This window comes from Octopus sinensis, linkage group LG14 (assembly GCF_006345805.1).
Source record: "Octopus sinensis linkage group LG14, ASM634580v1, whole genome shotgun sequence".
Lineage (NCBI taxonomy): Eukaryota > Metazoa > Mollusca > Cephalopoda > Octopoda > Octopodidae > Octopus > Octopus sinensis.
This window is the reverse complement of record NC_043010.1, coordinates 40,952,872-40,977,871: the sequence shown is the minus strand read 5'-3', so window position 1 is coordinate 40,977,871 and position 25,000 is coordinate 40,952,872. Positions and strand designations below refer to the sequence as shown.

The 25,000-nt window shown below is 36.6% G+C and overlaps 1 long non-coding RNA gene across 1 annotated transcript in view; it reads right to left on the bottom strand.

Annotated features, from left to right (window-relative positions):
- Positions 1-25,000, bottom strand: part of LOC115218776 — a 227,090-nt gene that overhangs the window by 24,720 nt on the left and 177,370 nt on the right. Inside the window, exon 3 of the long non-coding RNA XR_003882275.2 lies at positions 22,783-22,931. This is a non-coding gene — a long non-coding RNA (uncharacterized LOC115218776). The remainder of the gene's footprint in view (positions 1-22,782; positions 22,932-25,000) is intronic.

The following is a 25,000-nucleotide window of genomic DNA, read 5'->3' as shown; positions in this document are numbered from 1 at the left end:
TATTGCATTAAAATATAATAATTAATGTAAGTCAATTGTTGTTGATCAATATTTCTCTATTTTCTGTTTACTTTAAATGTAATTCCTGATAAACTCATGTTTATCTTTGTCATTACCTGTAATTTATGAGCATATGTTTGCATATCTATGTCCAGGTTTAACATAGTCAATTATACCGGTAATATAATGGATACTTTTATCTCTAAGACGGTTATTCCAACCTCTAACACTACTAATCTTATATATATATATATATATATATATATATATATATAACGTAAGTAAATAAATGGAGTTGAACGCAGGTGTTATTCAAATTCTTTTACTTCTACTCATCAGGAAAAAAGAGAACCTATCTCAACAACAAGACATTATAACAAAATTGTTATAATGTCTTGTTGTTGAGATATATGTTGTCTTCGAAGCATATATCGAAAGTAAATGAATGTGAATAACATCTGCGTTCAACTCCATTTATTTACTTATACTATACAAATTATTGCACATTAACCCGGAGTTTCTACCTTTGAATAGGTCGCTACATCCTTGTTACTTGCGTGAATTTTGCTACCCTGGTAACTGTTTATTGAATTTTCCGTGTTAACTGTAAACAAAGGATAATTCATTAATCCATATATATATATGATATTTGTATGTGTGAACGCTAGAGGCGTGTATATAGCTTTAGTGTTGGTGACAAACCTTGAAAGGTAAATATAACACATCACGCAGAACAACATCATAGTCCGAAGGCGATAGATTAGCATAGCTTGAGCCGAAATGGCTAAGGAACGGAAGAATAATAGGTATTGTGATAAACGATTTCTGTTGAGATATTGTTTAGTTTCATGTCATTTGTGGCTCTGGCCAAACTATGATTAAAGATATTCCGTCGGTAACACTAGTTTCATTTTCAGATACAATGTAGTTAGAACTAAATCGTCGAACGTGACTTTGCTTCTATTTTGCAGGCTGTTAATTGCAATTTGATGGAAATTTCCTTGGCGTTTCTAGCAGATGTCCTTTTTATGCTTGATTTTACGTATTTATCGTTGTTTAAAACCCAACTCAGCTGTGAGTGCGCAGAGTACGGACCAAAAATATTTTGTTCGTCACTATGCAGCCTTCAGTTAAAAAAAAAAACCCTATCAAAAATTGTTATTGAATGTGGCTTATCATTTATTTAAGATGGAGTGCAATTACATAAGCAATTTGGTTACCATCTCGAAGAGTTCATTGGTTCTACAAATGGTTGCGCTCATTCTCCACGCTACATTGAAAGCCTATTTAAGTAATTATAAGCTCTCAACCTAGAAACAGAAGTTAGACTCCGGCATATCTTCCAGTCATATATATATATGATCTAAATGATATGATATATATGTAAAAAATGTAATATATAAATAAACCATCCGATATAAATAATCCATCCGATCTTCTGATTACCTCATTTCTTCTAATATATATATATATTATATATATATATATATATAACGTAAGTAAATAAATGGAGTTGAACGCAGGTGTTATTCAAATTCTTTTACTTCTACTCATCAGGAAAAAAGAGAACCTATCTCAACAACAAGACATTATAACAAAATTGTTATAATGTCTTGTTGTTGAGATATATGTTGTCTTCGAAGCATATATCGAAAGTAAATGAATGTGAATAACATCTGCGTTCAACTCCATTTATTTACTTATACTATACAAATTATTGCACATTAACCCGGAGTTTCTACCTTTGAATAGGTCGCTACATCCTTGTTACTTGCGTGAATTTTGCTACCCTGGTAACTGTTTATTGAATTTTCCGTGTTAACTGTAAACAAAGGATAATTCATTAATCCATATATATATATGATATTTGTATGTGTGAACGCTAGAGGCGTGTATATAGCTTTAGTGTTGGTGACAAACCTTGAAAGGTAAATATAACACATCACGCAGAACAACATCATAGTCCGAAGGCGATAGATTAGCATAGCTTGAGCCGAAATGGCTAAGGAACGGAAGAATAATAGGTATTGTGATAAACGATTTCTGTTGAGATTATTGTTTAGTTTCATGTCATTTGTGGCTCTGGCCAAACTATGATTAAAGATATTCCGTCGGTAACACTAGTTTCATTTTCAGATACAATGTAGTTAGAACTAAATCGTCGAACGTGACTTTGCTTCTATTTTGCAGGCTGTTAATTGCAATTTGATGGAAATTTCCTTGGCGTTTCTAGCAGATGTCCTTTTTATGCTTGATTTTACGTATTTATCGTTGTTTAAAACCCAACTCAGCTGTGAGTGCGCAGAGTACGGACCAAAAATATTTTGTTCGTCACTATGCAGCCTTCAGTTAAAAAAAAAAACCCTATCAAAAATTGTTATTGAATGTGGCTTATCATTTATTTAAGATGGAGTGCAATTACATAAGCAATTTGGTTACCATCTCGAAGAGTTCATTGGTTCTACAAATGGTTGCGCTCATTCTCCACGCTACATTGAAAGCCTATTTAAGTAATTATAAGCTCTCAACCTAGAAACAGAAGTTAGACTCCGGCATATCTTCCAGTCATATATATATATGATCTAAATGATATGATATATATGTAAAAAATGTAATATATAAATAAACCATCCGATATAAATAATCCATCCGATCTTCTGATTACCTCATTTCTTCTAATATATATATATATATATATATATATATATATATGTGTGTGTGTGTGTGTGTGTGTGTGTGTGTGTGTGTGTGTGTGTGTGTGTGTGTGTGTGTGTGTAGTGAGTATACAGTTCCAAGCTACAATTCTTTCACCCGTAGAACATCATTGAATTAACGTGTATATAGAGTAACCCTATAAACCGGTCACAGCTATCCATCATATATCTATCTGTCTGTCTCTCTATCTCTCTATCTCTCTGTCTCCCTGTCTCTGTCTCTCTCTCATTTAACCTGAAGAATTGTGAAATTAATACAAAGCATTCCAATGGAAATGAAACTTGTAAGAAATACCGCTCTCTCCTCACTCTGTTGCTGAAATATATATGATGAGGGGGGAAAAACTGCATCCCTCATGAATGCCTCTTAAACTGGAGACGTTTTCTCTCTATAAGTCTTGTCTAACTTCTCAAGAAGTTTAATTTAGCGAATTTCTATTTTGGCCTCGGGTAATGCGGTTTTGACAATTCCAAAGGAGGATGAGATAGTGCTATACATGGATACCAAAGACTAGAAGTTTTAAGGTCTTATTGTGTAGGTAAAAGTAATATTGTGATATTGTGTATATTCTGTACACAATTTACTTTCGCATTTCAACTTCAAACTTCCATACCCACCTCAGCGTAAATTAATCAAGAAGGGATTGTCTCCCTGGGAAAGCTGACCGCCAGAGGGCACAACACGTATTTAATAAATCTTAACTTCAAATGAAACCTTGTAGTTCAAACTTTTATCGCTTAAAGGCTTGTGAAAAAGTTGACACTCATTTCGTTAAGGAGCAATACACGAAGAATATTTGCTACTTCATATCGCATACATGCATGAAATTTTACACACACATTCATGGCAGTAGTGGTGGTGGTGGTGGTGGTGGTGTGAAAGACAAACGCACACGCATATATACAAGATGCCACAAAATTTCCATCTCGCAAATTCTTTCAAGAAGCATTGGCCAGTTCGGTGTCATGAAAGGAGACACTTGTTCAAGGTACTGCACAGTGGAACTGATCTCGAATCTATGTTCTTGTAAAGCAACCTTCTTAACCACACATCCATTTCTGCATACTATACCAGAGCAACTCACGGCCTCCAGTTTGAGACGTGATCGTAAAATAACTCTTTTACTCTTTTACTTGTTTCAGTCATTTGACTATGGCCATGCTGGAGCACCGGCTTTAGTCGAGCAAATCGACCCCAGGACTTATTCTTTGTAAGCCTAGTACTTATTCTATCGGTCTCTTTTACCGAACCGCTAAGTTACGGAGACGTAAACACACCAGCATCGGTTGTCAAGCGATTTGGGGGTGGGGGTGGGGGTGGACAAACACAGACACACAAACACATACACATATAGATATATACAACGGGCTTCTTTCAGTTTCCGTCTACTAAATCCACTCACAAGGCTTTGGTCGGCCCGAGGCTATTGTAGAAGACACTTGCCCAAGGTGCCACGCAGTGGGACTGAACCTGGAACCATGTTTCCTTCTCAGAATTTGTTGTTAACAAAGGTATTTCCGGTATTGCTAGGGTATTTTTGGATTTCTCTTGGATTTCTCTTGAAAATGGTTTGATATGAACTTATGGCAACCTGACGTCTAACAAATGCGCGCTCCATATTAATAACATATACAAGGGACGCGATGGAGGCGCGTGGCTTAGTGGTTAGGGTGTTGGACTCATGATCGTAAGATCGTAATTTCGATCTCTGAACGGGGCGGCTAAGCGTCGTGTTCTTGAGCAAAACACTTCATTTAACGTTGCTCCAATCCACTCAGCTGGCAAAAATGAGTAATCCTGCGACGGACCGGCGTCCCGTCCAAGTGTGAAATATATACGCCATTGAAACTGGGAAACCGGCCCTCATGGGCCTGGCACGGCTCGAGAAAGAAACATTTATTTGTTTTATTAGGGCAGCGAGCTGGCACAACCGTTAGTACAACAGGCAAAATACTTAGAGGCGTTTACGTTCTAAATTCAGTTACACCGAGATCAAGTTCATCCTTTTGAGGTCGATAAATATTAGTACCAGTTGAGCACCCTAGTCGATGTTATCGACTCACCACTCCCTCAAAATTGCTTGAGCTAAAATTGGAAACTAATATTAATCGTATATAATTTGTGTAAATGGCATATACCTAATTCAAGTATATTAAATCAGAACATAAGATTAAGTGAAAATAGTTTTTTTTCATTTGAGACTTTATTGAAAGTATGTTTAACTTTTTTTATTCTCGAAAAACCTTAATTCTGAAGAAAAAAACCAAAAACACAACGTGAAGCTCAATAGAAACCGGATAGCAGGAAGGTGAACAACATATGGAAATATATGAATTCGTATATCGTGAGGAAATTAGAATGTTCAGAGAGAACACACATATCCAAAGAGTGAAACTGCAATTGATGTAGTGATAAAGAAATGCTATTAAGAATTCCGTTGGGTCCCAGCTTATAAGATAATAAAATATGTACCAATCATAGTCTTATGTATTTTGTATATACCTAGCAGCACCTCAGGCTACACAGCCTGTTGACTTTACCAGAAATATAAAAAAAAAATGAAGGAAGGAGAAATATGTAGAAATATATGCAAGAGCAGAAAATTAACATGGCGGTAGACCAGATAGAAAAACACAAGCAAAAAATAAACCACAATAAAAATCACACGAAAAACATATAAGGAAGAGGTATAAAAGTAAAACCTGGAAGACAGTGAATAAAACGTGAATAAATAAGGAACCACAAACACAATAAGGGGATGAAAATGAAGATGAGGAGAGTTATAAAGTACAAATATAAAGGAAGGGCCAATATCTAGAAGATACAGATAGATATATATATATAATAAAAAAAGGGGGAAAGCAGTTGGAAAGACATGCTTTAGTCGTTCGGGTGTACAAAGGGTGAAAAGGATATTAAAGTATTTATCTTTTAGCCGATGTTTGCAAGACGTAATCCACTCGGTCTTATGTTCTTTAGCAAATAAAATCGCAATAGCTTCGACCGTGCAGACGTCACAGAGGTATTTATTGCCAGCAGCGAGTTTGGTTTGTACTGATGCATTCAAAGATTATGTAATATATATATATATATATATATATATATATATATATATATATATATATATGTGTGTGTGTGTGTGTACATTTGTGTTTAGATGCGTATTCTTTTCATCTAGGTTTATATTTATATATATAAGTGCGTGTTGTGTATCTCTCAGTATGTATATTTTCGTGTGTATGTGCTTTTTATTTAAGCTATGTGCATGAATGTTTGTTTCTGTATGCATGTGTGCATACACACAAACACATATATGTATCTGCTGGTTTTCGTGTTGCATGCCACTTCCGTCTGTAAGTACGACGTTTTTTTTTATTAATTCAATTTAATAGGAACTCGTCCAACAAGACTTTGAAAATTTCCCTTCTAGAGTTTGTTAATTTTCATCCTCGTACCTTTAATATAAAATTCATACAACCTGCTTTGTCTTCTTTCTAATTTTCTGCCATCCCATAATTAATGCCTTTATTAACTATAATTAACTATTCGTCTCTCATCTAATTACCCATATCTTTTAGGTTTCCGTCTTCCACCCATTCACTCATAGCTGGATGTTTTGTTCACCGAGATCCTCCTCCTCTTTGCTATCGTTTGTCGAAGCTGCTGTCTAGATTAAACTTATTTTTTGCTTGTTTTATATATTACCATATATATAAATTACATAGTGTGCCCGTGCAAGTACGAAAGAAGATGAAGTTTAATATGCGTTACAGTTTTGTCGGTGCAATTCCATTCCGTTTCGAATTACAATTTATTATGTGTGACAAAATATGCAATATCTCTATAAAATTACAGATGGTTGAATACGCCGGATTAACACCTCCGCAGACAAGCACCACGTTGTGCTACTACTATACATGGTGTACACGCAATGTGTAATAGTTGCACAGCGTGTAAATTTATACAGTTATTGTATATTTTGTCAAGCATAATGAACGACATATAACGTGGTTCGAAACGGAATGTATGTATTCTCATGCATATAGCTGCTTGTCTAGACATGCTCATGTATATTTAAATGATAAACTTCTGGAAAGTTTTACAGATTTTTACAGTTCCAGTGACGGATTGAATCTGTAGCCTTCGAATTAGCTTTCTCCTTTCTGGTTTTGAGAATGTGTGTATGTGTATAATGTTTGAGCCTGCGTATGTATTCTTATATTCCTTGATGCCTTGCCGTTGTCCGTGAACTCCTTCAGCGAGTCGCCAACGAAGCGTTATGAAAGAACAACAAAAACACAAGAATGATTGGTACAACAGGACTGGTTCTTTATTTATGGATGACGAAAGAATGAACAGCGAAGAATGAACAGTATGATTTGAACTCAGAGCGCAGAGAATCAGAACGATTATTTCTAAGCTGTGTATTCCAGGCACTAACTACTCTATCAAAAAAGGCCATTCACACATTCTCACATTTGTTCACAGGCATCTGTATGTATGTCTCTATTTGTACATACATAGATATGTATAAGTGTATATATATATATATATATATATATATATATATATATATATATATATACACTTATACATACCTATGTATGTACAAATAGAGACATACATACAGATGCCTGTGAACATACATACATACATACAGGCACACACATACAAGCACATGTGTGTGTAATGCATATGGTATTGAAAGAGAATAGAAGAAAGCCGAAGATAATTTGCCATGGTGAAATTATGTGAAAAGGATAAGAGTATGGACCAAAGAATAGGAAGAGGAAAAAGAAAAATGAATTAAACCAGTGAGAAATATGTATGAATATTTTCCATTTATAGTCGGTCACAAAAGCGTAGCAGCATTATTCCATTAAGGCTTTTCACACTAATAGTTGATACATATTGACCCCCCACCCATAATATATATATGTAATATATATATATATATTTCATTGGTAAACTGCGGAAGCTATCTTATATCAACTCCACTTAGCTTATTTCGCACTGGAAGCAATTCTTTCTTTCGGAAGCATGTAAAGGATTTAGACAATTCTTTCACCTTCTTGGAATAGTTGTCAAGAGAATTTAAAGTGACTTGACTACTGCACACTCCATACAAGATTCATCTCGAATGTCTCATTGCGTAATGCTATATTTCATATTTTTTTTTATATATAGGAGAATCAATAGCAATGTGTTTTTATATATTTAGTTTGTTAGCAGGCTATATTTATTTGTGATAATACGAAACTTCATTACTCATAAACTGACAGTTATTTTTTCTTTTAGCTTGGCAGATTATACTTACTCAGAAACAGCGTACATACATTTACATACATACGCGCATGCGCACGTGTGTTGTTTAACCCCAATCAGTTCTGATCAACAGGGGTTCCAGCAGTACGCACACTATTCTTTTATGCTGGCAAAATGTATGTAGGTATGTATCATACTATGTGTCCTTCCTTTTTTCGCAAAGATTATACAAATATGTGGTGCCATTTGAAAGATGCTGGGCTGCTAAATATATAGCAGGTCGAACGAAGACAGAGAATGTTCCTCGTTGGTTCACTAGTACATACAATATATATATATATATATATATATATATATATATATTATATATATATATATATATATATATAAATGTATTTGTATTTTTTCAATGTGTACAAGCAACACGGAAAAAGTAAATAGTTACTAGGGTAACAAAAAATCGTGTAGGTGCCAAGGATGTTATAGCCTACCTATGAAGATAGAAGTTCCAGGGTTTAGTGAAATAGTTTTGAATAATATAGATAAATTATAAAATGTAGTTAAACGAAGGTGTTATTCAAATATTTATATTTCCGACATAGGTTTCGAAGAAAACATTGGTCAGGAATAATACCAATGTTTTCTTCGAAACATATGTCGGAAGTATAAAGATTTGAATAACACCTGCGGTTAACTCCATTTCTTAATTCATCTATGTTATATATATATATATATTAGATAATAAAACGAATGGTTTACACATGGTAGCTTACTGGTAAAACACGGTCACTTTCACAGTGTTCGTTGTGTATCTTGTTAATGAGAGGCGGGAGATGGAAGATACGAGAGTTTTTATTAATCATTACAATTGTTTCGACACCTCTAGCATCGATCCCTCACTGTTGGGATACTTAACTGGTTCAGGAGCATATGGCGTAGTGTTTAAGAGCGTGGGCTACTAAATCCAAGATTTCGAGTTCGATTCCAGGCAGTGACCTGAATAATAATAATAATATCGAAAAATACCTTAGGAATGAGAACCCAGGTTCGAAATTTCCCCAAGCCACCTGATGAAGGCTGGAGGGTATATCAGCCGAAACGTCGTGTTAACAACAAGATGAGGACAAATATCCATCGAATGTAAATAATGAGCATCCTTGAATACTAGACAGGCACATACACAATTTTCTTCGAACGGTGAGCTATTCAGGAAAGACGATAGGATATTGAGGAAGATTTGACTAATATATTTTTAACGTATATTTTCAAGTGTTGTTGTGGCTGCCAAATCCTCTGGTGCTGGTAACACTGTTACTGCTGCCATAACTGCTGTTATTACTGATATTATTATGTCCAGTACTTGTCCTAATTTAGAGAATTGACTCCATTAGAGTTTCAGTGTCAGCTTAACATTGACCCTGTTTACTCTGATATTCTCCTTGTCACTGACTTCCCAGCTTTGATCTTTTATTTTCTAAATGTCAGAGTATAGCAGGATCTCGCTTTCCTTTTAAAACATAAAGTAATTTCAGTCTCTCTGGTCATTACATTTATCTTTTTCGTTAGTCCTTTCCGATATGTATGTGTGTGTGTATTTTATCATTGTAGAATTGTTGCAGTCATGCCAAGGTACCGCTCTGAAGAGTTTACTCGATCAAATCCCCTCCCCAGTGGTTATTTTAAAGCCTCGTATTCTATGGCAACCCTTTTACCCAAATTTTAAGTTAGAGGGACGTACACACACAGTTTCCGTCTGCCAAATTCACTTACAAGATATCGGCCGACCCGAGATAAGATTAGTAGGCAATTGCGCAAGGTACCGCGCTGTGGGACTGAACCCGTATGTCCTACATACATGCATATTTATCTATATCTGTGTGTGTACAATGTACAGTTTCATGGGACATAGAAATACTAGTGACCTCATATGAAAAACTTATTTGTGTTAGTTTTGTAACTGCAATTCTATGCGATTAATATTTTAGTGATGGTGGAAATGATTTCATATTGATGATGTACTTGGATGAAACAAGTGTTGAAATGTCAGATGAATCCTGTTCGAACGCAAACATCATAAATATCATGTTGGTTGATAATACTTGGTGCTTAGGATGTGTGATAACAGAAAGAAGAGCAACCTGTCTATATGTAAAGGATAGAAGTGCAGAGGCATTAAAAGAGATTAGCAGTGGATAGCACACGCCCTTGTAAGGGTGCGTGTACTTTGGAGACATTTAGGCAAGGTTATAAAGAACCAGTCGTAGTTAGGGTGAATTGAAGTGGTTCCATTTAACTTAATGTCCTTTTAAGCAATTGGTTTTATATGTCTTCAGCAGCACTAAATTTGCCATGTTTCTAAACTTTATCAACGAGAGACATCCATTATAAAAGCTATTTGTCATTGAAAATATTCATTAATCAAATTATGATGTCTTTTGCTTACGACTACTTTTTGATTCGGACGTGTACATCTTCATGGTCATTCTTAAAGCTATGCAATTTGCAAAGCGACTACAACTAACTGAAAAACATAAGTCAGGAATAGTGATGGCAAGCGGAAAGAAATTTGAGAAAAGAAATAAGAAAAACAAAACAGACATCAAACGTAATTTTCTTACTGGAATTAAGTGGCCGCAGTTAACAGAGAAAAGTTTGATAGGTGGAAAATTAAATCCAGAAAACCATGCGATAACTTTCTCAATGGAGTAGTCCACCTGTGGGAAGAAGATCATGAGTGCCATCGATTAATGAGTAGGCGTCACTTGAAAATAGGAAAATGGACAAAGTTTTCCTCGAAACAATTTGATGCTGAAAAAGAAACAAAAGTCACTGTGTTTTCGATAAATATTGATCGTCAGAACTAGGTGACGACGAAACGACTGATCCTGGTCATATTGCAAACAAAATTTCCTTTTGATGTTCTTACAAACAAATTGAAACAATCCAGTGTTTTGCTGTTTCAACGTGTATTGCGTCTGTGTGAAAATTGCGACCAATATTGACTTTTAACCCAAAATATTGATAAAACAACTACCGAGTGGTGTGTGTGTGTGTATATATGCATACACACAGGTACATCGTGTGAGACATAAATACAGGTTACAACATTAGTGTTGTCTTTCACTTCTCTCTCTTCGTCCGAGTGTCAAACTATTTACACCTGCTTGTTGTCCCTACACCTGTCTTTGTTTTTCTATAAATTTGAACTATACTCTTTATACTCTTTTACTTGTTTCAGTCATTTGATTATGACCTTGCTGGAGCACCGCCTTTAGTCGAGCAAATCGACCCCAGGACTTATTCTTTGTAAGCCTAGTACTTATTCTATCGGGCTCTTTTGCCGAACCGTTAAGTTACGGGTACGTACACACCAGCATCGGTTGTCAAGCGATGTTGGTGGGGATAAACAGACACGCAAACACACACACACACACACACATATATATGCATGCATACACATACATACATACATACATACATACATACATACATAGACATATATATATATAATATATATATATATATTATATTAAATTAGAGATAAAACCACTATTAGGCAAATGAAACAGTGAAAAACATAAGCCAATACATAAAATTAATTTAAAAATATAACAGTTAAAAATAAAAAATTATTTAAATAATTTAAACTTATAAATTTTATATATATATACAAATATATATATATGTATGTATGTATATTTTTATATTTATATATTATTTTATTTATTTATTTATTAATTTTTTTTTTAAATATCAAAAGTATTAAAAGTTTAATAAAAAATAAAGAGTATATATACATACATATATAGGACAGGCGTCTTTCAGTTTCCGTCTACCAAATCCACTCACAAGGCATTGGTCGGCCACACAGTGGGACTGAACCCGGAACCATGTGATTAGTAAGCCAGCTGCTTACCACACAGCCACTCCTACGCATATATGTATATATATTGTCTACACCACTTGTCTTCGTCTTTTGTAAATGCTCCCTATATATATATATATAGAACGACTTAAGAAAATTAATCCTACTTTCTTCAGACCCATTATATATATATATATATATATATATATATATATATATATGTAGGTCCCGGGTTGATTCGGGGTTAACCGAAGATTTCTCTTGAATGAAACAGTTCTAGTCCTGTAGAAGCTCCTTCTATATAATAAATTAATATATATATATATATATATATATATATATATATAAAGGACTCTCCCGTCGAAGCCGGCGTATGAGCGTTCAGCTGTTGTCGAACGACCAGCACAAATGATCTGTTTATAATGATCAAATGTCTGTGCTGTACGTTCGTTCGTTCCCGACATCAAATCGACGTTGGTTGAACAGGAGCACAGTGTACCACGCGGCAGGTGTCCATATGAGCGCAGGGTAACGTGGAATGTAGCGTTTTACTCAAAAACACAACGCACAATTTAAAACCACGATCTTGCAGTCGTGAGTGCAACTCCTTAACCACTAAGCCATGCGTCCTTTCTCTCTTTCTTTCTACCCCTCCACCTAAACACACACGCACGCACACACACACACACATTCATGTCCATCACAAGAGTTACTCTTTTTACTCTTTTACTTGTTTCAGTCATTTGACTGCGGCCATGCTGGAGCACCGCCTTTAATCGAGCAACTCGACCCCGGGACTTATTCTTTTGTAAGCTCAGTACTTATTCTATCGGTCTCTTTTTGCCGAACCGCTAAGTAACGGGGACGTAAACACACCAGCATCGGTTGTCAAGCAATGCTAGGGGGACAAACACAGACACACAAACATAAACGCACGCACATATATATACATATACATAGATATATACGACGGGCTTCTTTCAGTTTCCGCCTACCAAATCCACTCACAAGGCATTGGTCGGCCCGCGGCTATAGCAGAAGACACTTGCCCAAGGTGCCACGCAGTGGGACTGAACACGGAACCATGTGGTTGGTTTGCAAGCTACTTACCACACGATGAAGAAGAGATAAAAATTTGGGCGCGAAAATTGCGACTTAACTGATCTGTTGAGTTGTCACTATTTATTTTACACCTGGTTGGAGTCTATATTACTGTCGTTCTTCATAAATATTTAGATAATTATTATACGAAACAAGCGGTGATATCTGGTAACTTGACTTCGCACTTTTAACTGCTGTCATTTAATATCCTACCAGATGGTTAAAGATTTCCTCTTCCTAACAAACCAATTTATTCAAGATCGTAATTCTTTAGACTTATGTTTTGATACAGGCAGGCATTAATTTCCTTGGTTTACTCTTTTACTTGTTTCAGTCATTTGACTGTGGCCATGTTGGAGCACCGCCTTTAGTCGAGCAAGTCGACCCCAGGACTTAGTTTTTGAAAGCCCAGTACTTATTCTATCGGTCTCATTTGCCGAACCGCTAAGCAACGGGGACATAAACACACCAGCATCGGTTGTCAAGCAATGCTAGGGGGACAAACACAGACACACAAACACACCCACGCATATATATATATATATTATATATATATATATATATATATATATTATATATATATATATATATACGACGGGCTTCTTTCAGTTTCCGTCTACCAAACTCACTCACAAGGCTTTGGTCGGCTCGAGACTATAGCAGAAGAGACTTGCCCAAGGTGCCATGCAGTGGGACTGAACCCGGAACCATGTGGTTGGTTAGCAAGCTCCTTACCACACAGCCACTCCTGCGCTTATATATATATATATATATATATATATATATATATATATATATACATACAACGGGCTTCTTTCAGTTTCTGTCTATCATATCTGCTCAAAAGGCGTTGGTCGAACCGAGGCTATAGTAGAAGACACATGCCTAAGGTGCCACGCAGTGGGACTGAACCCGGAACCATGTGGTGGAAGCAAACTTCTTACCACACAGCCACGCCTACGCCTATACAAACGTATGTACAAGCATACTCATACGCATACACACAAATATTCTTTCTCTCGCCTTCTGTTAATCTGTATGACAGTCTCCCTCTGCCTTTCATTCTCCTGTTGTTCCTAGCTCACAGCTGCATATTTAGCGTAGCCTCCTTCAACCGAACCATGCTCTTCATATGTCAGCAAAGTTACTTTCACCATCTTCACTCCACCCTCTTCAAGTTGTAGACGAAAAACTGATTGAAAATCTACCCAGAGAGAAATTTAGGTATCCTGACGGGCAGTCATAAGGCTGCACATTTTGTTGAAGGCGAGAATCGATCTAACCACATCGGAAAAAGGGAAAACAATGTCAAGTAGAATTTAAAGTCAGAACATAAAGGGACTTGAGTAAATACCACAAGGCATTCTCGTCCAGTGCTCAATCGATTGTAGAAGCCCATAATATTATCTAAAGCTGAATAAGTATTCGGAGTTTAATTAATTGAAATACAGACTCTAATTCTGAAATCGTTCAAGAATTAAAATTTCCATTGCGAAAAACATTGTTGGAGAATTATTCACTGATTCCTTCTTGTTACCAATTCTTATGATCGAAGGAATTGTAGCCATTACATCACGTCTTTTTATCAGAATTGATTAATATATCTACAATTACAATATCCAATTTCACATTCCTAATTTTCACCTTAAACCCCACCCCGCCAAATTCAGTAAATGTATGATTTGAAGAAAATTTTGTTGCTATTTCCATGAGGTCGCATTCTCTCTCTCTCTCTCTCTCTCTCTCTCTCTCTCTCTCTCTCTCTCTCTCTCGATATATATATATATTTAGAATTCAGATGAATATGGTACTTAAGTCAGAGGCACCAGAATGTTGTATGGTATTATCCATATAAATCCATGGGGTGATTATAATCAAAATAAGTAACAAGTATATCTTAGGTATACTTGTTGCTTATTTTGATATATATATATATATATAAAATTTACAAAGTTGTGATTGATTTGTGAAGGATTACATCTTTAAAAATCTGTAGGTTGTTAATCAAGAAAGACGTTTGTAAGACGATAGAGGAAAATATAGTCACAAAGGTAAATACAATTATAATTAAAGGTTTATATATTTATGTTGTAACTGAGCAGAGACACGACCCGAAACCACAGCGCAGTTTTGTGTGTGTGGTGGGAACTCTTTCAAAACTGAGCTGTTGTTATTGTTTGTGCAATGCTGGGAGTGAATTAGACGTAAATGAGATTCCTTGAAGTCTGTAGGTTTCGTAAGATGGATGATTTAATTAGGCAGCATGAAAGTTAATTACATAGTAGCGAATGAACAACAACAACAACAGCAAAAGAAACAATTAAAACCTCGACATCAATAGCAACAACTAAACCAACAAAGACAGCAGAATTATCATCATCATCATCATCTTCAATAGATTTGTTCTCTGTGTTGAATCTTAAGGTTCCACTGTTAAAAGTCAATCGACTCACTCCAGGCAGTAAGGTTCATTTTAACAGAGCCACTTCAATAGTAACCCCTCCACCACCACCACCACAATAAAAAACAACAACAATAACAACAGCACTTTTACAATGGGCACAAGTATGGCTGTGTGGTTAAGAAGCTCGCGTTGCAACTATGTGGTTACTGAGTTCAATCTCGCGACGTACGTCTTCTTGGGCAGGTCTTCTCTATCCCAGCCTCGGAGAGACTAAAGCATTTTGTGTGAAATCTGGTGGACATAAACTATATTGGAGTCCATCAGCTGAACTAAGGTGTGGCTATGTGGTAATAAGTTTGTTTCCCAACCACATGGTTTCAGGTTCAGTTCCACTGAGTGACACCCCGGACAAGTGACTTGTATAAACTCGGTCCTATGAAAGCCTTGTGTGTAGATTTGGTAGACGGAAACTGAAACAAGCCTGTCAAATGCGCGTGTGTGTGTGTGTGTGTGTGTGTGTGTGTGTGTGTGTGTGTGTGTGTGTGTGTGTGTATGTATGTATGTATGTATGTATGTATGTATGTATATGTGTGTGTGTACTTCCGAGACATCAGACTCGGTAATAACACCCCTGTCTCGCGCCATTTCTGCTCTACCGGTCATTTATTACAACACCTCTCTATGATCGGATTGTCTTTGCACAGGGGCCATTCCGACTTCTGCCTTCGCCGTGAACAGGAATTAATCATCTCTCATTGCTCTTTTGCGCCACATAGACTCAACTCTCCTCTCTCCATCTGACACCTACTTCCACTCTTCATTGGTACCACCCCACCCCACCCCAAACCCTAACCTCACCCCACATCCCCACACCCTCATCCGCTCACTCACATCACATCATCCACACACCCACACGTTGCAGCACCCACACCCCACACCATCATCCACACACCCACACCATCATCCACACACCCACACGTTGCAGACACACACACTTACCCACGCACACGCTTACACACGCGTCAGTCACTAGCTCCTATCCATACACACGCACTTACACATTTTCACATATACACAATCGCATGCGCACCTTCGTTTTGAGATCACTAATAGTTTATTATCTCCCCTTTCAACTTCTCTTGTCAAGCCTCTTTTTTCTAACCAGTCACCATGCTTGACTACTAAATCCACAAGTTATTTTATTCTCTCAGTTTATTTTCTCTGATTCCTTTCTGTTGAAGAGCGTATGCTCGAAACGGAAGAAACTTTTTCACTTTCTCGAGCGTCAAACTAATACACCTGTCTTCGTCTTTTGTTTTTCTGTAAAGTTCAACTATATATAGACAAGGAGGAATTTCGATTATCCCAACGTGGTGAGTTGTAATACATATAAGAAATTAAAGAAGGAAAATTCACACACTTTACATAGTTTTAATATAACTTTTAGTATATCTTGTATTATATTTGTCGACCGGTTTCGCTTTCGCTATTCATGACATTAAAATTTATTTAAATACGTATTTTCTTAAGAAGAAATTTTTTGATCCATGTTGTGTGTGAAATTTATGAGTGAATGATTCAATGTAGAGTCGTTCCCCGTCTCAATGTCATACTCGTCTGTCCTATAGAATGATGTCCACAACCCGAGCAGGTTATTACATAAATTAGGTTCTCAGAGACACAAGTGAAATTGGTTTTAATTGCGAACCTTTCTCCGTGTTTGAAAAGGAAATCTGAGCCTTCAAGTTGGTTTGCATCATGTTCCATATTTTGGACGTTCACATTTTTTAACCGTTGGTTTTGTGGTTGTTATGTAAAGCTTCGCATTTGTTAGAAGTCTCTTTAGCGATGTGTTGCTTTTTGCATTTGATGAGTTTATGCGTTTTCAGGATGTTGTTCATTTTTGGGTCTCTAGCTAGTAAAGGGAGATTTTGCACTATAGTTGATCTCGGAAGGAATTGAATTCAGAGCATAAAGTTGGTCAATAATGATGTTACATCAGTTAGCCAAGAGAATTTAGTTCATCAGAAATCACCGGAGAGAAGCGGAATCTATGCATGCAACAAAAGTCTTCCTCTGCTTTCCAGCAGTTCCGAATGAACAAGATGGCAACTGACTTGAGAGACAGAAACATCAGCGTTTCAGTTTCTTTCCGCTAAGCATCGCTGTATTTCATTGCTTTGGTGATCATAATGTTGGTGACAACAATGTCTATAGCGACGGTGAGATGATAATAGCAACGATGCTGTTGTTGTTTAGTCTCAGGCCTTAGGCGGACGGGTTGACCAGTGATCAAAATCATTCCAGCTGGGACGTTTTTTGGTGAATGTAGTATTGCTTAGGCCAATGTGTCTTTCTTTGAGATGTTGGTGAATGATCTGAGAGATCTGGCAGCTGCTATCTCAAGCAGGTCAAGGGACCACTTAGCGGTTAAAACATTGGCGTGTAGGAATGTTGTTGTTGATAATAACTGTGGTGATGCTAACGATGAAAGCGATGATGATGAAGGTTATGGCATTAACATTAACCATCACTTGCTGTGACTTATTTTATCGCTCTTCTTTCTAACTGCGACTACCATGCTCAACATATCCGTATTTTGGTTTGTCTCCGTTGCTGTTGTATAATGGTAGCCATTGCTAAAGTCGTCTTTCTTCCTATATCGATCTTTTTCTCTCAACGAATCATGATGATAGCGTGAGATGGTAATGGACAGACTGTGAACGTTGAACCCTTTCTTTTCCTTCTCCAATTTTGATGTGGATGTGAGCCCAGAGACTATGTGGTAGTTGAGTTTCAAAAGATGCTGCTCAACTCGCATCCATCACCCATTAATGTCCGTCATCGCGGCCTTCACTGCCTGGTACATTCATCATCCATTATTTACTATATATTCACTCGTTGGCTAGTTCTTCCACCTCCTTGCTTCACACGTTTAAGGTTTTAGTTTGCTTTCGTGCATCAATGCTACATTACCCACTTCTCGACACCAAGTTGTTACCATCATCGCCGTTGCCAACAACAACGTCACGTGTTGTTGAGCTGATATTCGAAAAGGACAGCGAAAGTAATGGTAGCAACAACATGGCGACCAGAAAGGGCTACTACCGGAAGCAGAGGCAAACGGAAGCAAAGCAAAGCGAACCAGGAAAGACGGTGACTAAAGTCTAACAATAAATAGGGCGGCGACGGTGAAAATATATATCGATGGGAATGATGAATAATGATGACAAAGTTGATATTAATGTATTTTATGTTAGGCAAAAACCCAGCAATTTGTTGCGAAAAAGCAGAGTTGATTTAAGTGACTCCGATGCTTCACTGGCAATTATTGGGCTGGTGCATAATTATTGCGGCTTTCTTTCAACAAATTTTATTCAGCAAAAATCAATAACAATATGTAACAAAAACATCCTTAAATGTTTATTCCGGAGCATATTCACCATCTACTTCAATTACTGCTTCCCATTTGCTTGGCAGACGGTCAGGCCGTCATTTAAAGATGTTGTTGCTAAATATTGTTATTTTTTCTGTTGAATAAAATATGTTGACAAAAAGTCGCAATAATGATGCACCAACCTAATATTTTTATCCTCCCCGAAATGGTGGAAGGAAGACTAAATGAACGCTAGAATTTGAACTTAGGATGTGTGTAATTCCTGCAAACTGTGAGGTGTGGTATTTTACCGTTTCTATAATCTCCATCACTGCCATCAATAACAGAGCGTGTAATGCTTTTTCAACATTGACGTAACATTATGTTAAAAGAAATGTTGAGTCAATTGATCTGAATACTTGATTTCTGCTTTTGTATCGCCTCTGGAATAATCAATGCCAAAGCTGACCTAAGTTACTAGAGATTAGAGATTAAGGATGTGCGTGTGTGTGTGTGTGTGTATGTCTAGGGAATATTCCAAAATCCAACACGATGAATGTTTTTGTTTTAGTTTCCTATTTTAAACCAGATCTAGTTGTGACTTTGAATATTGAGGAAAAAGAACTCTGACACGCAAAGTCAAGAATCCTACTGCATTTATTTATAGAAATCGATCAGTTTTTATGTCTCTTTTACCATTTTCTCTCCCTAAAAAGTACAGAGCTTTTAGGAACCAGTAAAGGAATCCATAATGTCAAAATATGATCTTGATACTTAAGAAAACTACTACTTTAGGTGTATTTCTTTTGCGCTTATCCACTTATTGAGTTTTAATGAAATATAATGCAATCAGAAAAGAAATCATTTTTTCTTTAAACTTTCCTCAAGTTCCATGTTGTTGATATTCAACTTTACAAAGGAAACGTAATGAAATATATAAAAGTTGATTGGAATCTTTCTTCAAATTAATTTGTGTATTAGTCAAATCGTTTTTAGCAATTAAACAAGCGTATTGTTACGTATTATTCTCTTTTATTAATTTAGGCATTTATATTATTCTTTTTTTATTAGTTAATAAGTTGAAGGCGCGTGGCTAAGTGGTTAGGGGCATTCGGCTCATGATCGTAAGGTTGTGTGTTCAATTCCCTGCTACGCGTTGTGTCCTTGAGCAAGACACTTTAGTTGACGTTGCTCCAGTTCACTCAGCTGGCAAAAATGAGTAGTATCTGTATTTCAAAGGGCCAGCTTTGTCACACACTGTGTCACGCTGTATCTCCCTGAAAACTACGTTAAGGTACACGTGTCTGGGGTGTGCTCAAACATTTTCCCGTTAATTTCACGAGAAAGCTGTTCCGTTGATCGTATCAGCTGAGACCCTCATCGTCGTTACCAACAGTGTTCCTAAGCTAATAAGTATTATTACGTATCATTCCCTTTATGTTGGCTTTTATAACGTTTTGTATCATATTACATTTAATTAATAAATGCGCCCTTTTAAAGCCTATCCAGGTTCATGGGCCCGGTTTTCCGGTTTCTATGGCGTATGTATTCCCCAGCTGGACGGGACGCCAGTCCATCGCAGCGTTACTCATTTTTGCCAGCTGAGTGGACTGGAGCAACGTGAAATGAAGTGTTTTGCTCAAGAACACAACGCGTCGCCCGGTCCAGGAATCGAAACCACAATCTTACGATCTTGATGCTGACACCCTAACCACTAAGCCACACACCTCCATATTACATTTTATTAGTCAATTGATATTACGTATTATTAAATATATTGGATTCAGGCTTTGGCACAAGGGGGAAGGGGTAAGTCGATTACATCGACCCCCAGTGCATAACTGGTACTTATTTTATCGACTCCGTAAGGATGAGAGGCAAAATCGACCCCAGGTTAATTTGAAATCAGAACGTAAAGACGGACGAAATGCCCGTTTACATATATTTCTGCCAGTTTACATATATTTCCTTTAATTAGTCAACGGTTATTAGATATAATTTTTTTAATTAGTTATTGAGCATCAAAACTTTTCGACGTATACTCTGCTTCATAATTTGAGTACTTTCTCGACGGACACTTACAACAAACCATACTCACACCAAATAACTTCGGATACTAAAGTGAATATTCACAGAAAACAACCAAAAAAATACAAACGAGACAGTAGCTAAGTCTTTCGGAAATGAATATTATAAATAAGGAACTGATGGTAGTGGGGTTGGAGGGACCTCAGGGAGAAAGTGTTAGACGAACGTCACAACGCTTTAATATTATTGACTATTCACTGAATCATTGATTCATAAATCAAGCATATTGAAGTGACGAGCTCTCTGATCATGACAGCTGAATGGTATAGTCCCAAGAGTCACTGATACTAGAGGCTTGGCAACATACACAGTTCATCTTAATTCTATGTAGCTACAAGAGCACAAGCCATCCGCATTCATTTCATTTTCCGAATGAGTTAACACGCAAATGAATATTAATTATGCAAAACAAATAGACGAGTTACAATTAATGAAGCAAATGTTTAAATAAACGACCATTAGTTCCCTTATCAAAATACAATAATATATGGGTTTCAGCACATGGTTGCTACTCGAATCACGGTTTCAGATCAAACGTGACTTCATTTGAAAACACGGGTTCAGGTCAAATCGCAGTTTCCAATCAAAACATAGTTCCAAATGAATAATATTTTTAGAGCAATAAATTATTTTAGATTAAACTCGTTTCGGATCAAAACCAATTTCAGATCCGCAAATGGTCTTAAATCAAAGTGAGACGTTAAAACAAAAAAACACAGTTGGATCAAAATATGATTTAATATGAAAGTATAATCTCGGATCAAAGTAGAATTAAGTTCAAAACATAACTTCAGGTCAAAATTAAAGAAACATGTTTTCTGATTAAATCTCCTTCGACCGCCGCACAAGAAATTCATAAGAAAATCTTTAATATTTTCCGTTTGAAAAAATAATTCTTCCTTCCAATCGGTTGTAAAGGAATGGGGAGTTGGTAGTCAATGGTAGAATACAAAACTAAACGAAGTACATAATTCAATCTTGTCTTGTTCGGTTCAGACAGGGTCCTGTGATTAACAGCACGCGTCATTCGCATCTACATAGTTTCAGCTACCATCACATTGCGATGCATTCTGGCCAAGTGCTGTCTAACATAGCCGCGGTCCAACCGAAACTTTGTGAGTGAGATTTTGTAGATACAGTATAAAATGCCTTCCAAGAGGTTGTTCATGCTCATGGATAAAAGATTTAGTCTGCCAACCACTTTAACATCCTCACCTAGTCCCATAGTGTCATTAGTGGAGCCCAGTGTGTGGTAGGCATTCGAGCCAGGTTTTGCACTGAGCGTAACTTCCTTTCTATCATCAATCTCGGAGGCTCTGAAAGAAAAAAGAAAGGTAATACCTTTCTTCCTCTACGAAAAAAAAATGACCCATGCTAAAGCTGGTTTTCGTTTCATCATTCGCAAGATTGATAAAAAAAAGAACAAGTCAAATAGTTGGTTTTATGCAGCCTTTAATCTTCCACGCAAACAAAACACCAAACTTTGGATCCTGTGGTAGGCAAAACACCCATGTTATGTTTTCTATCAGTGATCTTTGTAACAACCAATGATTCGTTTTTAGATTGGCAAAAAGCCACGATAATTTCTTTAGAAGCGCATTATTTATCAACTGAATCGTGTTTGTTACTAATCCCCAAAGGGTTTTGAACTCGGAACATAAAGCTGTTTCTACAAAATACTACCAGGCAATTTAGTCTTACGTCTTTCTGTTTCTGGCATTCCACTGCCAATGTTTTTGGCGCAATATTTTAGTGTTTACAGCTGATGCACTTTCTTCAACCTTAACACATTTTCACATGATAAGATATGTACAATGGCGCTTTATTGAACTGTCAATTATTGCAAGAGACAAAGGCAGGCGCACATACACACACGTCTGTGAGTTTCAGTGAATGAATATCCACACACATACACACACACAAGTATATAATTTATGCTAACATCAAAGAATAAATAGCTACGTTTACCTTTTTTGTTTTTTTTTCTTCGTTTACTTTTTTCTTTATTTTTCAAAACTCTTTTCCTAGTAGCTTTGCGAAGCCAATAAATGCTTCGTTTTATCTGCCACTGCTACTGCTGCTGTTGCTGCTGCTGCTGCAGTCTTTATCTTTCTTATCTTATCGCAAAAGTTCCATGTTTCCAAAGGTCGCATCAAAAGAAATGAAATAGAAAGAAAAAAAGAAAAAGAAAAAAAAAACTTAATTGTCTTTTCGATAATAAGCAAATTGTTCCAACCTCTTCCACGTCACGCATAGAATTTTAACACATAAATAACAAAAGAAAAGACAAAAACCACAAAGAAACAAACAAAACAACAACAGTAAAGAAATAAACATCCAAGCAACAACACCAATAAGTATATAACATTATGAATTATAAAAGAAAAAAACGTACGACGAACAAAATCTGTTCGTCTTCGGAATATATTGTTTCTCTATGTATTTTTGTCTAGAGAAGAATAACCTGAAGTAAATATACTATGAAGAACGAGGCCATTACTGCCACGAATATAACAACAACAACAGACACAGTAAAGACAACAAAGTAAGCGAAATCTGGCAGACAATTAGAACTACTTGCATCTCTTCTACAACTGTGCATTTTCGCAAGCATTTATCATTGTGTGATCATATAATGTTATACAGTACTGCTATGCAACGACACTTCTCGGTCTGTTCTTCCGGTTGACATACAATTTTTGGCTTGCAAGAACACACTCACGTGGACATATATATATATATTCAGATTTGCATGCATTTCCATAGATATGTATATACACATGTATGTATTTGTATGTGTGCACGAATTTCCATGTACGTGTATATGCACACAAACACACATATATATATATATATATGTGTGTGTTAAAATAAGGAGTGCATAGCGTTACATAAATAATATTTCAAAGATTTAACCAAAACACAGCAAACGGATACTTTAACAAAAACATAACAAACAGAAAATTCGTAGCTAATTCATTCATCAGTCAACGTTCAAAAAAATACTTACAATTTCGTGCCTTTTATTGTTGATATTACTCATTTTTAGTGGCGCCAGTGGCAAAATGTCACCGGGAATATCTATCGAACGTACCGGGCAATGACGAAAACAATGACGATAACACACACACATATAATGTACAAACATACATACATGTAGACATTCATATATGCATATCTCTCCCACTAAATACTGCAGATGCCTTCTGCAAGCAAATATATGTTAGCATGTATCAGACTTTCACTAATTACTTTAGGTGCCCATATACTCAGATACAGGCATTAACTCCCTCTCGTTCATCACCCAACAGAGCATCGAGGATACCACAGCCAGACGGACATTTCGGTATACTTATTATGACTGAGTAGATTGGATCAACGTGGAATGAAGTGACTGGTTTAAGAACACATCGTGTGTCTTTTAGACAGGTTGTAACTTATATACAAATGTCGCTATAGTGCGTTAAATCAATGTTGAGAGACCTTGGATATGAATAGAGAATTTTAAGAGGAAGACAATGATTTCGGAAACTAATAAAACCCAAAAATGTATAACTAGTTTATTCTGCAATAAAGAAGCCGGACTTTGGTCGTCAATAAAAACTTCAAATTTTGGCCCAAAGCCAGCAGTTTTAAGGGAAAGGGTAAGCTGATTACATCAAGTCCTATATTCGGCTGGTACTTATTTCGTCGACCTCAAAACGATTGAAAGTAAAATAGACCTCGAAGGAATTTGAACCGAGAACGTAAAGAGCCGCTGAAAGAAATACCGCTAAGCGTTTTGTACGAATCGCTAACGATTGCACCAGCTCGATATCTTTTTAGTCGTCAATAACAACGACGGCAAATTCTTCCAACTTTCCTATCCAATGTAGATATATATGTATGGCGCAACAAATTGAAATGGCGGTGGTGGTGGTGGGGCGGATTATTTGTAAAAGAAAAACTGAACTAGGAAGAGCTGGAGCTGCTGAGGTTACGAAGCGAAATGTTTAGCACTTTGGCCATACAGAACCCAGAGTTTGATCAGGCCCGAAGAAAGTGTTCCAAACTATTGCAATCAGGCATATTTTATACAAGCCTTATGTAATTTATCCCTCATAATTACTTTTGTATGATGCGATTCACAGCAGAATGCTACCGAAACCTATGCCTTCTCTCTCTCTCTCTCTACACACACACACAA